We start from the raw sequence: 13,629 nt of genomic DNA, 5'->3' as shown, positions 1-13,629 counted from the left end.
AGACTAAATTGCACCTAGCTGCGCCTTGTCAGATGCTGCATAGACTAGATTCTGTGTGCTTATGTTCAAATCGATTTGTTAATCACTTTACTTACAAGTTAAGTTACAAGTACAAGTTTGATATGATTTAAAATATAGCTACAACATATGTACATATGTATGTCTTTGTCTGTATGTGTGTAATTTCTGTCTCTTTTTGTTGTACTCAAAAGGCAAAGGCAAAGCCAAATTGAAATGTTATTTAAGCCGCTTACAGTTGCTACACTAAAATAGTTTCAGTGTTAATTTTATTTGAATAATTTTCAAAGCTCATTTGGGTTTGGTTTTGGGTGAGAAGAAGAGGGAAAAGCAATGTATAGTAGGAATGAGAGACAAGAAAAAAATATATAATAAAAACTTTTGCCTAATGCCAATTAGAGAAAATGTTTCTAACATAAAGTAACAAAATGGCCACAAAACATTTGCCGATTAGCGTCGCTGATTTTGCAATTCCCTTTAATCTTTACGCGAAACACAGAGACGAACAACAGTTGTCAAGAGGAGGACGGGAATGGTAGAGGAAATGTCCCCACAAATGACTGCCGGCAATCTCCAACAGAATGAATGAAAATCCAAAACAAGATAAATTATGCACTTTAAATAAGTTTTCGGCGTTTAGTCATTATTCAATTAAATTTTCCAAAAAAAGATAATAAAATGACCGAAACGACAGAACGTCACAAAATTCACAGAATGCCTGCGCCTGTCTGTCCGTCCCGTTTTGACCGGGTTGGCGTTGTGGTCCCGATCCCGGTCAGTGTGCTCCTGTTTGTTGTGCTCTCTATACAATTTTGCAGCTTTTTCCTCATAATATAATTTTTCGTTATAACTGCCGCAGGTCCTTAATGTTATTTTATTGGCTGACAAAACAGAACAGGCGAAAGCTGGTTAGGATACGACAAGGCAGGACAACGCACTACCACAATGATGCACAATGATGAGCACAATGTTCCTAACGATGATTATAATAATAACGATAATAATTATGATAATGATAATGATGTCGTTGATGTGCAGGATATTGTTGGAGGCAAATAATATAAGTAATAGCTTAAACTCTAGAAGAATGAATCCCTAAGTAGATTTTATCAATTGTAAAATGAATATATCGATTCAATTAAAGCTAAGCTATTAAGATGTCACATAACTTTGGCATATCTATTCTAATTCTATATAATATGTTAGTTCATTGAGTTGTCCTTTCACTTTTTAGCCTTAAAGAGAAGAGATTCTCCTACTTTAGATTGGTTTATATTGAATTCTTTTTATCCTTGTTCACTCTATCAATTGCGTGCTGACCATGGAATAAAAAAGCAACTAACAGAAACTCAGTTGACTATTGTGTGTCCGGAGTAAGGAAGAAAACGTTTATATAGTGAAGAAAAAGATTTTGTCCAACTTGACAAATCTGTTGGCAAGTTTTCTAGGCGCCAACTGTGGTACGAAAAATTTAACTTTTTAATTAAGGCAACGCAATTGTCTTCTTCCTTTCTTTATTATGATATTTTCTTGGCGGTTTTTTTTTTTGTTGTTGTTTTTTTTCTCACTATCTTACTCTTTTAGGGGAACTCACTGCCGGAAGACAGGCAGGAGATAATAGAGGGCAAATACAATGCAACAGCAACAGCAGCGGCAGCGGCAGCTGCAACAGCAACAAGGGCAAAAAAAAAAAACAACAAAAAAATAGAAACATAAGCAATAATTGTGGCCAGGAAGCGCAACAGGCAAACTTGACACAAAAAAACAACAACAGAAAAGCAACGAGAAAAAAACACTTTAGCAACGGCGACAACAAAAAAAAAAAAACAGAAAACAAAAAAAAAAACAACTTCAAAGCGGCGACAGTTTACTAGAATGTGTGTGTATTTGTGTGTTAGTGTGCTAGTGTATGTGTGTGTGTGAATGGCTTGGCAGCCATCTTGTAGTTGACAACAAAAGGCAAAGTGAAACGTTGTGTTTCCAGTTGCTTTAAAGGATACTTAACCTTGTCAGAAGACAACAATAGCAAAAATGTGTGGCTTAAGCATCTCCTCCATCCAGTGGCAGCTAAAGATATACATGAATTTCAGAATTTAGACTAACCAGCCAAACTATGTTAAAGATCTTACAAAAAAAATATATACAACAAGACTGAATTACATTATATTTTGCATAAAAAGATAAGTGGATTTGCCTTTTAGAGTATATATATAGAAGTGTGCAATGCATTATACAGTATTTATATACTTGGTCAATATGATAGAACGACTTTATATAGATTTATCTGTCTGTCCTGTGTGTCTGTCTGGATTAGCGATGAGTAAACATTGCTCAATTTACTTTTTTTCTAAATGAGTCACTCATTTTGTTCATTTGCTCACATCACTGATCGATTCATTAATTGTTCACTTGTTAAGTTGCTCAATTTATTTCGATCATTACATCGATATTATTATTAATAATAATAAGTGAGCAAAACAAGAACAATTGGAAGACAACATGTTAAGTTGTTCAGTTTAGTGAACAACTCTGTTTAGTTCACTCACTCAAAAGCAATTCAAGACTAGTTTAGATCATGCAAACTCCACCTTAGACTCTTAAGTGCCTATATTTTAAATAGCTTCTTTAGGCTTCACTATAGACGTTGTATTTCTTGTTATCACAAAAGATCACTTAGATATATGGTTTTTTAGATCGTAGTTGTAAATTGTGTGTTGTAGTTATGGAATGTTTACGGGTTTTTGGTAAAATAATTTGAGAGTTTTGAGTTTTGAGTTTTTTTCCTTTGAGATATGAGAAAAGACCAGTCACTCTTGCGCTTACAAAAGGACATGGCCTTAGACATCATATTCAAAATCAAAATCTCTACAAATTGAGGAAGAATTTTAAACTATAAATCTTTGTTGCATAAGTGAGCAATATCAAGCTTTTTTATAAAACATATGATATTTCGAAAAGGATTCATAATTTTGTTCACTATAGTTTTGTATGGAGTTACAAATACAATTATACTCATTACATTAGTATTTAAACTAAGAACACAAGCCAAAATAAATTATGGGAAGAAAAAAAAGAGTTAGGAGTTTCATGCAACAAATTATTGCTACTTTGGTTCAAGTTTGAATCTTAGAAAACAGTTTAAAATGAATTTTTTCTTTATTGACTTAAAATAAATTAGGTAAAATTTTTTTTCTATTCACTTGGGAGATTCTAACACGTCTATAAAATTTCAGTATATAATGACTAATCTCAAAACTATTGAATACTTTTTGTTGCGAAATGTCCATATAATTTTAATAATTTATCCTTTCAATAAGGATAAACTGTATTCAGTCTTCTTCATTGTGGTAGGGAAATAATTTAAGTTGATTTGTCGACGCTTCGGGTGTGTTTCGTGAACCAGAGTACTTGACAGTTTTTGCATGCAGCGAATGGAAAACGAAAATGAAAAGAAATCAAATGCAGCTACATTTGGTTAGCACCTGTTTGGTTTAGTGGTGGGGAGGGAGGGAAGAGAGAGGTTGTTTGTCTATAGTGTGAGTCTCTGTGTGAGTCAGTGTGTGTGTGTGTGTGTGTGTGTGTGTGTGTGTGTGTGTGTGCAGTAGTGCCTTATTGACAGTCGATTTGTACACTGATTGCACAAAAGGAAACCCAAAGTCTATATATTAATTAAACACTGTGCTTCAGTTGTGCAACATCGTCTGCATGATTGTGTATATTTGTAGCTGTATGTGTGTGTGTGTCTCGATGCTTGTATAGGGGGTGTCCGTGTGTGGTTGGACAGCCAATTGAAAAGTACCGTAAGGCATTCATGATTCATTTTTTAATTCAAAGAACATAAATAAATAAATTTATGCTCATAATTTATGTATCAAAATTGCATCTAAATTCAGAATTTATGAAAAAAAAAACTTAATCACTTACAGTTGACTAGAGAAATAAAAGAGAGAGAAACAAAGAAAGAGAGAGAGAAATGTATTGGAAGAAGCAGATTATTAGCCAAGAGAATTTTTGAAATACGACGGAGATCTCAAAAACGAGAGTCATATAATTATAAATAAGAATTCATTTATTGATTAATTGATAGATCAATTGGATTCTTTCTTATTTGTACAATCTTTTTATATTCTTCTTCTTATTTGTATTTATTCTCGTTCCGTACTTATGTATGTATATTCGAGTCTACCCTGGCTCAATCAACAGACGCAATTTATCAAATGGTTTTTTGAACGGCAAGTGTTGTTAATTATCCTCCATTTTCACAGTTTTTCCTCATTTTCCTTGTTATTTGTGTGTGGTTTTTTCTTTTTTTCTTTTCATTCGCCTCCGCCCCAATGCCGCCTTTAACCGTATCCATTGGCGCATATTAATGCATGTTTATTTGCCTTTCATATTTATTATTATTATTTATGGCCAAGCATTATTATAATTCATTTAGACATAGCAGGTAGCCCCACACCGCACCGACCATGCCCCTCATCAGTATTCTCATTCGCATCTGCATCCGCACCGGTTACCCGCACTCTACATGTTTTATTTTTGCCTTTCGTTTTTAGTCATTAATTAAGTTCCACTCTTCGGTTAGCTAATTAAAATTTAAAGTGCCTGCTTAATTGGCAACAGCTGCCGCTGCCACGCCTATACTTAACACACACACACACACACACACACACCTGCCACGCCCCTCTATTGCCATTCCTCAACTACTTCTCAATTGTGGAATAAGGATGCCATTCAGTTTGCTTGTTGGCCTTATTTTACTTGATTGGCCATTACATGATTTAGCATTTTACACGCAATTACAAATAAAAGAAAAAACCAAATGAAAAAAAAAAAAAATAGAAATGCACACACACACAGAGATTATATTAGCCTTGTTTCACTTTAGTTCTAAGCCAACTAAAAATTTTCCATCTCTCTCAGTGTGTGTGTGTGTGTGTGTGTGTAAGTGCAACCAATCAAAATTCCTGTAATGAAATCAAATTTTCATTGCTTTTGTGAGCACTTCTCTTTAACATTTCGACCATTGCTAGCAATTTGTTTTTTCGGTTTTTCTTCTTTTCATTTCGGTTGGGGATTTCTTTTTTGTGTTTTTTTTTTCTTTCTCTTTCTGTTGTTTTTCTAATCTGCACCTTTTTGCCGCTGCCATCGCATCCATTCATCCATCCATCCCCCCCGCACACTTCTAACACTATTTCTGGCATCTGTTTGTCTATGTTTTTGGATGAGTTGATGGCGGTTCTGTTTCTGGGCCTTTTTTTTCTCCTGCTCTCTGTTAGGTGGGTGATGGACTAGGCGAGAGGTGGGTGGCAGTTGGTAACTATGGACTCAACTGTAACTAGGCATTGGGCAGCACAAAGAACAGCAATTTTTCCAGCTGCAGTTTCATCTTTCCTATGATATAACACCCACATTCACACACAAACACATCCACATACATACGTGTAAATGCAATTTCTGATGGCTTATCTCTAAGAAATTCTCTCTCTTAATGACATTTGGCTTTGAAATAATCGACAAGACTAAAGTGATGGGTCATAATTTGAAATTTTTCGTTTGTAGCCTAAAAGTAGACTTCATTTAATTTAAAGGGCAATAAAAAAAAACGACAGGGTAACTATTTGGTCGATTCATAGAATCCAACACAATCGGCGTTTGTTTCCATGCCATTTTTCAAAATTTATTTTTCAGTTTTATACATACATATATAACGCTCTAAATTGGCTCGTCCATCCCAAACTCCAATAGAAAGTGCAAAATTTGAAACAATAACTTTTACGCACATGGCATTTGCCCCCCACCCGCCAAACCACTCAGCGCCCACAACATACACGCACACACACACACACACACAGGCACAGACACACATCAAAAGGTGGGGTGGGAAAAATAAACCAGACTATTTTTTTTTTCTTTTTTTTTGGTACAAAATGTTGGCTGCTCAAAGTGAAAATGTGTTTGAGTTTGTTGTAACAAAAGCTGCAAGGAATATGCATGGAAAGTTGATTCCTCTTTTTGTTGTTTGATTTTTTTCCTCGTTTCGTTTCGTTCATTTATTTTATTGTTTGCTTTTACTCTTTCCTTTTTTGGCTGCTCTTTTTGTGTGCTAGTGTTTTTTTTTTGTTTTTTTTTTTGGTTTCTTTTCAGCATTTTTGTTTAGCATTTTTATTTAAAACAATTTGCTTTGTATAATTTGCACTTCATTAGAAGGCTGAACTGCTTGTAATTTCATTTTAAATAATGCACAATTCAAATTCAAAATACAGCTGAAAAATATAATAGAATTCATTTAAATAACTATTTGTTTCCTCTTTGTGCAATTGCAACGAAGTTAGGCAAAATAATAAATGCATCAAAAAGGAAAACAATAAACAAAATATACTACTATATGATGAAAAGAACTAAACTACAATAAATAAAGGCCAACCAACCTTACGTAATCGTACCTTATCTAAGCTATCCTATCTACCATAATCTAACCCAAGCTGATCCAAACTAACCGAATCTAAACTAAAATAATGTAACCTAATTTAGTCTAACCTAATCTAACTTAAGCTAACCTAACCAAACCCAACCCAACCTAACCTAATCTAACTTAGCCTAACCCAATCAAAACTGACAAATCTCTGTTGAACTCCAATCGTTTTCGAATGGATAGAAGCATATATTTAGTTTAGCATCAATTGCGAGTTGCTATAATCTTCTAAAGGAATCGTATTTCACGAACATCCTGAGTCTATTCCCTTTATATGCAATGCATTTTAAAAACTAGTCTATTAGTCACCTGTCTTTATTTATTGCAACGATTGAAATGTTCGAATCCTGAGAAGTTATAAATTAGATAATTGACTGTCCATATGGATAGGGCAAAATGGCGAATCGTGACAAGGACACTCGAGCATATGTTGCTCATTAAATTGGTTGAGATTGCTTCCCTCTCGATGTTATTTCTTTATTTTTTTCTCGTCTAATATTTGCAGAATTTATGTGGCATGCACTTAAAGTGACTTTGCGGTTTCATTTATGAGCTTTTGCGGTTTTATTGCACAGACTTATAAGGGGTGTGTGTGTGTGTCTATTTGTGTGTGTGTATGTGTGTGTAGTGGGGTTGGGGATTTTGGGAGGCAGACGTTTATGGGACCGCAGGCAGCCGCAGATGCAGCCACAGCACGCACTGACCATACAAAAAGTCAACTGATGTTGCTGTTGCCTTTGCCGTTGCCGTTGCCATTGCCATTGCCTGATAATTTATAAACGGTCGCAGACCAAAAACCAAAAAAACCAACCAAGCGAACTCTGTGGAATCGAGTCTATTAGAAGCGCGTTAGCTGCTCAGGTGCCGAAGGGAGTTTTTGTGTTTGGCTAGCCGGCTTTCGTCGTCGTTCATCGCCTTTCTCGTTCCCCGCCTCGGGTTGGGCTTTGGGTTTTGGTTTTGCAGTCAATAAAAGTCGCAGCTGATGATTAATGCAACTCGAATTGCAGACTTGCTTTAGGGACTTTCAGGACTTTACCATCAAATAAAGTTCATCTTCCAAGTCAAAAAGTTATTGCAATTCAAAACCAATCGACTTGAAATGCTCTTTCCATGGACCAAAAATGAAAAGTTAAGCCGAAGGTATCTTTAGAGTCTCATAAAACTCTGTCACGCTAACATTGCAAGTCCATTATCTTCTCCTTTCCGCATTTCAAATATTTTGTAAATCGAGCTGGATTGAATAAAGCTTAACAATGTTTTTTAGATATGTTTTTGTTTAAAAATCAATTGAAGTTTACTTTAATTAGCATGTGTATAAGTAAAGCCAAGATGTTCAAGACAATTGCTACCTACAATAATTTGCAGGGTATTAATGATTCGTACTATTCGAAGATGTGTACGTTTACTGGAATAATCAAATCTGTTTCGTCTGACCCTTCTGCTGCCGTTGTCTCTCCCTCTTTGAATGTCTATTTAGCTCTCTGTGGGTAGCTGGAAAGTTGTCTCCAAGTCTTCGCTCCAGTCTTTGCTTACTTAGCACTCGCTGTTCAGGCATACATTACAACAACTGCGGCAGGATGTAACCAGGGCTCAGAGCGCAGGGACACAGGCACAGAAGGACCTGGTGTGTGGCAAGCAGGAAGAACTTGTTGGGTCACCCTTTTGCGAAAAATGATTAATGCGATTTGAACTTTAAATTTACATTGTGTTCATGATATTTAGTTGAATTTATGAGCGCTGTTTGAGTTTGTAAATGAGTTGCTCATTTAATGTTTTAACAGTTCCTCCTCCTCTGACAAGGACTCCTTGCTCCTCCTCCTCCTCCTCCTCCGCTTGATATGATAAGCAGAGTTTTAGTTTGCTTCACAAGCTTTGTTTTGAGCATTACGGAATTAATGATTGTATTTCATTTGCTTTCGGAAACTTTATGGGCAATTATCAGTGTTAGTTAAGTTTGGTAAAGTTCCTGTTACTGGTCCTCACAACAATCAACTAGTCGGTCTATGGATTTCAAGTGAAGCGTCTTTTTGAATTTCTATGTGACTGAAATAGTGAGAGACGAAAGGAGAAAGCAAAAGAGAGAAAGGGTTGACCATATCCATTAAAGGCTGTTGCACATTTCATCTTCAGTCACAAAGTGAAAGCTGAAATTGAGAATCAGAACGAAAAGGCTCACTCGCATGCAAGCAATCCTAGTGTCGAGCATTGCTTTAACGCTGCACATTTTCCCCATGGCATGTGTTGAGGTGGATGAGAGATGTATAGCGACTGGGCGTGGCTAGATGGGTGCGGGGTGGGGGTTGAGGGGGAGCCCGGCAACGTTTTGGTTTCCTTCAAGCTTCATTTTGTGCATGTCTTTGACAAGAGGACATCGATAATTATCGCACAAAATGTGTCCTGTGGGCGGGACTGTGGCATATGTTCTTTTGATTCTTTCCTTCGTGTTTGTTCGTTCGTTCGTTCGATGCTCTGCATATGTATGTGTGTGTGTGTGAAAAACAAGCAAATTTACAGCACATAGACACATACCCAACTAACACACACCAACAAACACACACACACATGTGCATAAATTCATTGTCACGACGACAGCAGCTTCAAATGAATGAATGAATGTGCCCCTTCTGTGTGTCCTCGGTATCCTTTGTGTGAGTGTGTGTGTCCTGGCCTTCTAACATGTGTAGCCTGCTTTTAGGCTAAAAGCACACTAGCCTCTTACCCTCTTACTTCTCCCTTTCATTCCACCCACTCTACACGCATAAATCTTTGGACTTTTGTTTGATCGAACGCAAAAATAATGGCGCTTTGTTGTCGTGCTCACATCCTAAGTGCCTGTGTACCATGTCCTGGACCCAACCACGACCTCATCCTGCCCCTTCGCACTTAGCTCAACTCAACTCTTACGTTGACTCTGGTTGGACCTGGGCCAGCCTTCATAAATTTCTGGTCTAGCACAACCAACCAACCAACCAACAAACAACAAAACCGACAAAATCAAAAAGCAGAAAGCAGAAAAAGCGAGAAATCAGCAAGAACGAAAGAAAGTTGTTTTCGTTTTTGTGTTTTTTTTTCGCCTGTTTTTGATACATATTTGTCTATCAAATTAAGTGACAAAGAATAGTGATTTTAACACAATTAGCTACAGTTGCTAGTATTTTTAAAAACCACTAGTGCTAAAAACAAAACTAAAACTATGTACCTAACCCTATTTGAATCTTCTGGACACTTTTTTTTACAAGTCCTCAGAATTAAAACCTTTTAAAGACTTAAGACAGATCATACTCTCTAAGAAGATTTAAAAGTTCACTTCTTGTCATGTGAAAAGATTGCGAATAGAATATTTCGATCTGTGTTTTATGTATATAAAGAAATTTATGCAAAGAGTATTAGTAAATGTTTCGTTTTATATATATGTACATATAGGTTGGAAAAGGAATCCATAAAGGGTTAAAAGCAGCAATTTTTAATTGGCAAAGTTTGTGGCAGGTTTGCAAGCTCTTCGTCTCTTTCTATCTCTCTCTGTCTCTTTCTCTGTGAGACTCTGACAGCTTTACATCTTTCATTTAAGTTTTGATGGGCCTTGCAGACGCGACACTTTTTATGGCTTGCTTACAAATACACTTATACACTCTCCCACACACACACACACACACAAAGAGACATTTGGCATACGTCATTAAAGTTGAAATCCTTCCATAATAAAATGACAATGATGTTAGATCATAATGCGAGCAATTTAGGCCGAAAAATGTTTGCTTACGAGTTTCAAGTGACGACAGCAAGAAAAAGAAAATGATAAAGAGAAAGAAACGAAATGATGTTGAAAGTTGTGTGCGTGTGTTTGTGTGTGTGTGTGTGTGTGTGTGTGTGTGTGTGTGTGTGAGGGTGTGTGACTAACTGACCTGATGGAGCATGTCCAGTGTGCACTTTGTACAAATTAAAATTGCAAAATCCTCTTGCTGCCGCTCTTATGAAACACAATTTGGTTGAGGCCCAGAAGCCTGAAGGCTGAACAGGAGGCACGTAAAGCATACGGAAAAGCTGCTTCTCATAACCGTAAACAATCGAAAGCTGAACTGTTGCTGTTATGTCTGTTTTTCTGTGTTTTTTTTTTTCTGTTTTTTTTTTTTTTTTGCCTGTCCCTGTCTCATATCTTAATTGCTGCGACCATCTCTCTGTCTCTCTGGTTGCTCTCCATTCATGATGCTGTCCGCCCCATAAAGTAGGCAACATGAATATGCACATAAGCCATACACACAATTGTTTCTCTCTGTGTGTGTGTGTGTGTGTGAGCGTCTGTGTACATGCATTTTGAAACATATTTATTACCTTGTTCTTTTGTTGTTGACAATTCGTGCCCGTAACTGAAAGCAAAATCAATTAAAAATCCTTAGCACAAGAAATCAATTGACAAAAGTTAAATTAAAATACAACTGAGAGCCAAATACATGTATGTTTGTATGTTCATTGCCATCATGTTGAAGTTGCACCGCTGAAGCGTTGAAGGTTTCACATCAACCACATTTTTTCCCACACTGCAACATTGACATTAGCTTTTTGCAAGGCTTAAAAATTTACACAAAGGTATGTACATTGAGAATCGTTATCTGATTTTGCAAACTTATAAGAAATCGGTAAATTCATATTGTACTAAAACAATCATCAATTAAAGTGATAAAAATCATTAAGTGATTTTTCAATCATATAATTACTCGAAGGTTCGCAATCCTTCATCACGTTTAATCGAAACATTATATTAATCGAAATAGTGATAATGATATTAATCGGCAAAAGGTGAAACGCCTTTTAGGCTTTCATTTGTTTTTGATAACTAATAATGTGTAAAAATGTTGTTTTAGACCAAATAAACGGTTGTTTTTGACGAAACAACCGATTAACAATTTAAATAATCGAAAAGCATTTTAAGACATATGAAATATATTTATTATATATATTTATTATTATTAAAAACTCACGAAGCATTGAGGGTTGAACCGAAAAATCGATTATGATTAATTGTGCCATCACTTGTCATAATACTTACATCGATTGTACTAAATTACTATTTAATTTAAATGATAATCTCTAATTGTTTACTGCCAAAATAAACAGTGTGTTAAAATAAAAGAAAAGCTAACATCAGTTGCGGCAAAGTTCATATACCCTACAAAAGGTGCTTCCCATTTTAAAATCGTTTACTCAAATTTATTGAAGATTATTAGTAAGTTTCGTTTCTCAAATATTGCAACCTAAACTTTATCTGAAGGTTCCTGGAAAATGAATACCAATTTTAGAAGAAAAAAACAACAATTGGCAAAATGGTAAGCGTTTTCCCTTAAGCACGAAATCAAATTGTACTTATTTCGGATACCGAATCCGAATATTTATATACACTAACGTTGAACTATTCTATTATTGCCAAAAAGTTCATTAATTTGAGAAGAGGAAAAAACAGTTCCGTAAGTTCCGCTTTGAGCTAAATCAAAAAAGCACAAAGGCTAATGGTAAATAGCTTTTAGCTTATCAACTGTAGCGGTTGCTTAGTGGTTAGGGGGGGCAGGGCGGTAGTGCAAATTAATCAACTATAAAATTAATTATCCCCTTTGAAGCCAAATACCAGACAATATCCCACACTCCACACACACACAGACACACACAATTCTCTTTCTTGAACCAGTTTCCATCATTTTAACCCTCTTACTTCACTTCTGTGCTCTCCTTAGCAAAACGAATTGAAAAATTTTGCGTTAAAGTGAGAAATTAAATGACAAATTTTAATGTTACGTCAATTGGCGGAGCCATTTTGTGGTCGCATATAAAATGTTTCCTTGACTTTTCCCCTTCTTGGCGACGTAATCATCCTCGTCTTCTTCGTCCTTATTGGCCATTAGATATTCGTTAGCTCTTCTATTTATTTAGCTTGTGTTTCATTTGTTTGCTGCCTCTTGTTGTATTTGCGGCTTGCTTAACACAATTAATTAGTTAATGCCCTTGCTTTGGCGTGAAATTTATTACCATTATTACGTTTTGTTGTTTTGTTTTTTTTTTTTTTTTTTGGTTTCTTTGTTTGTTTCTATTTTATTTTTGGCTGTTTTTGGTCACAGTAAAATTTCGATAAATTGTGTTTTGATTGTGATCACATTTAGAATTTGAACAATAGTGTTCAATAAAGAGAAGAGAAGAATTTGAAAAGATTTGATTGAACAATATGCTTTAGACATTATAGTTTGATTATATCAATGAAATGAAGAAATTTCAAATTGATAATTTGATATTCCACGGTCTAACGTTTTGGCTATTTGTATTTGTTGTTCAATTTATGCAAATTTAAGGCATCTCGTCAACTGTCTCTCATTTTCAATCTCTCTCGCCATGTCCTCCAATAGCCGTCTTTGTCTCACGTTTCTCTTGTTTCTCTGTCCCTATCTGGCTGGCATTTACAGTTTAAGCTCTTTGTATATAATTTACATAAACATCTAATTGCTGGTTGCCATTGCCATTGCCATTTTGTTGTTGTAATCGTCCTTAATTGTTTTCGTTGGTGGTGGGCCATTCCTCATGATTGAAAGTTTATGCTATGGGCGTAAAAACCACCAAGCCACCAAGCTTACACTTGTCCCAAAAACCAGCCAAAGCCCGCAAGTTTCTTGCCCTTGCCGCATTGTAGTTGAAGTGCCACCAGCCACTCCTTTAAGTGTTTAATGACTCGTTTTGCATTACTCAATTTCATTTCCATGGCATTTGGTCGGTGAGAAATGTGATTTGCTTCCTGTCTAATGCCTATAGTACGTACCTATGAGCAGTGTGCGCTGTGCTGTCTTCAAATAACGCGCAGACATTTCATAAATTCAATTAAGCAAATGCTGCCAAGTTATGGGCCAAAACTACTGGTTTCGCTCTCTCTCTCTCTCTCTCTCTCTTTGTCTCGCTCTCTATTATTGAGTGGCCAATATATCATATGCTCTATTTTGTATTTGTTGATAGTAGAAATTATGTGGTTCATACAAATTATACGACTCGAGTGTAAGCTAATGTGGGCTAATGCAATTGAAGTGATACCACAAATTAAGGTTATAATTTATTTAGTTAGAAACTTACTCACCTCCATATCAATCTATATCACTCTCTCTCTCTCA

This window comes from Drosophila willistoni, assembly GCF_018902025.1.
Source record: "Drosophila willistoni isolate 14030-0811.24 chromosome XL unlocalized genomic scaffold, UCI_dwil_1.1 Seg141, whole genome shotgun sequence".
Classification (NCBI taxonomy): Eukaryota; Metazoa; Arthropoda; class Insecta; order Diptera; family Drosophilidae; genus Drosophila; species Drosophila willistoni.
This window is presented reverse-complemented; position numbering follows the sequence as displayed.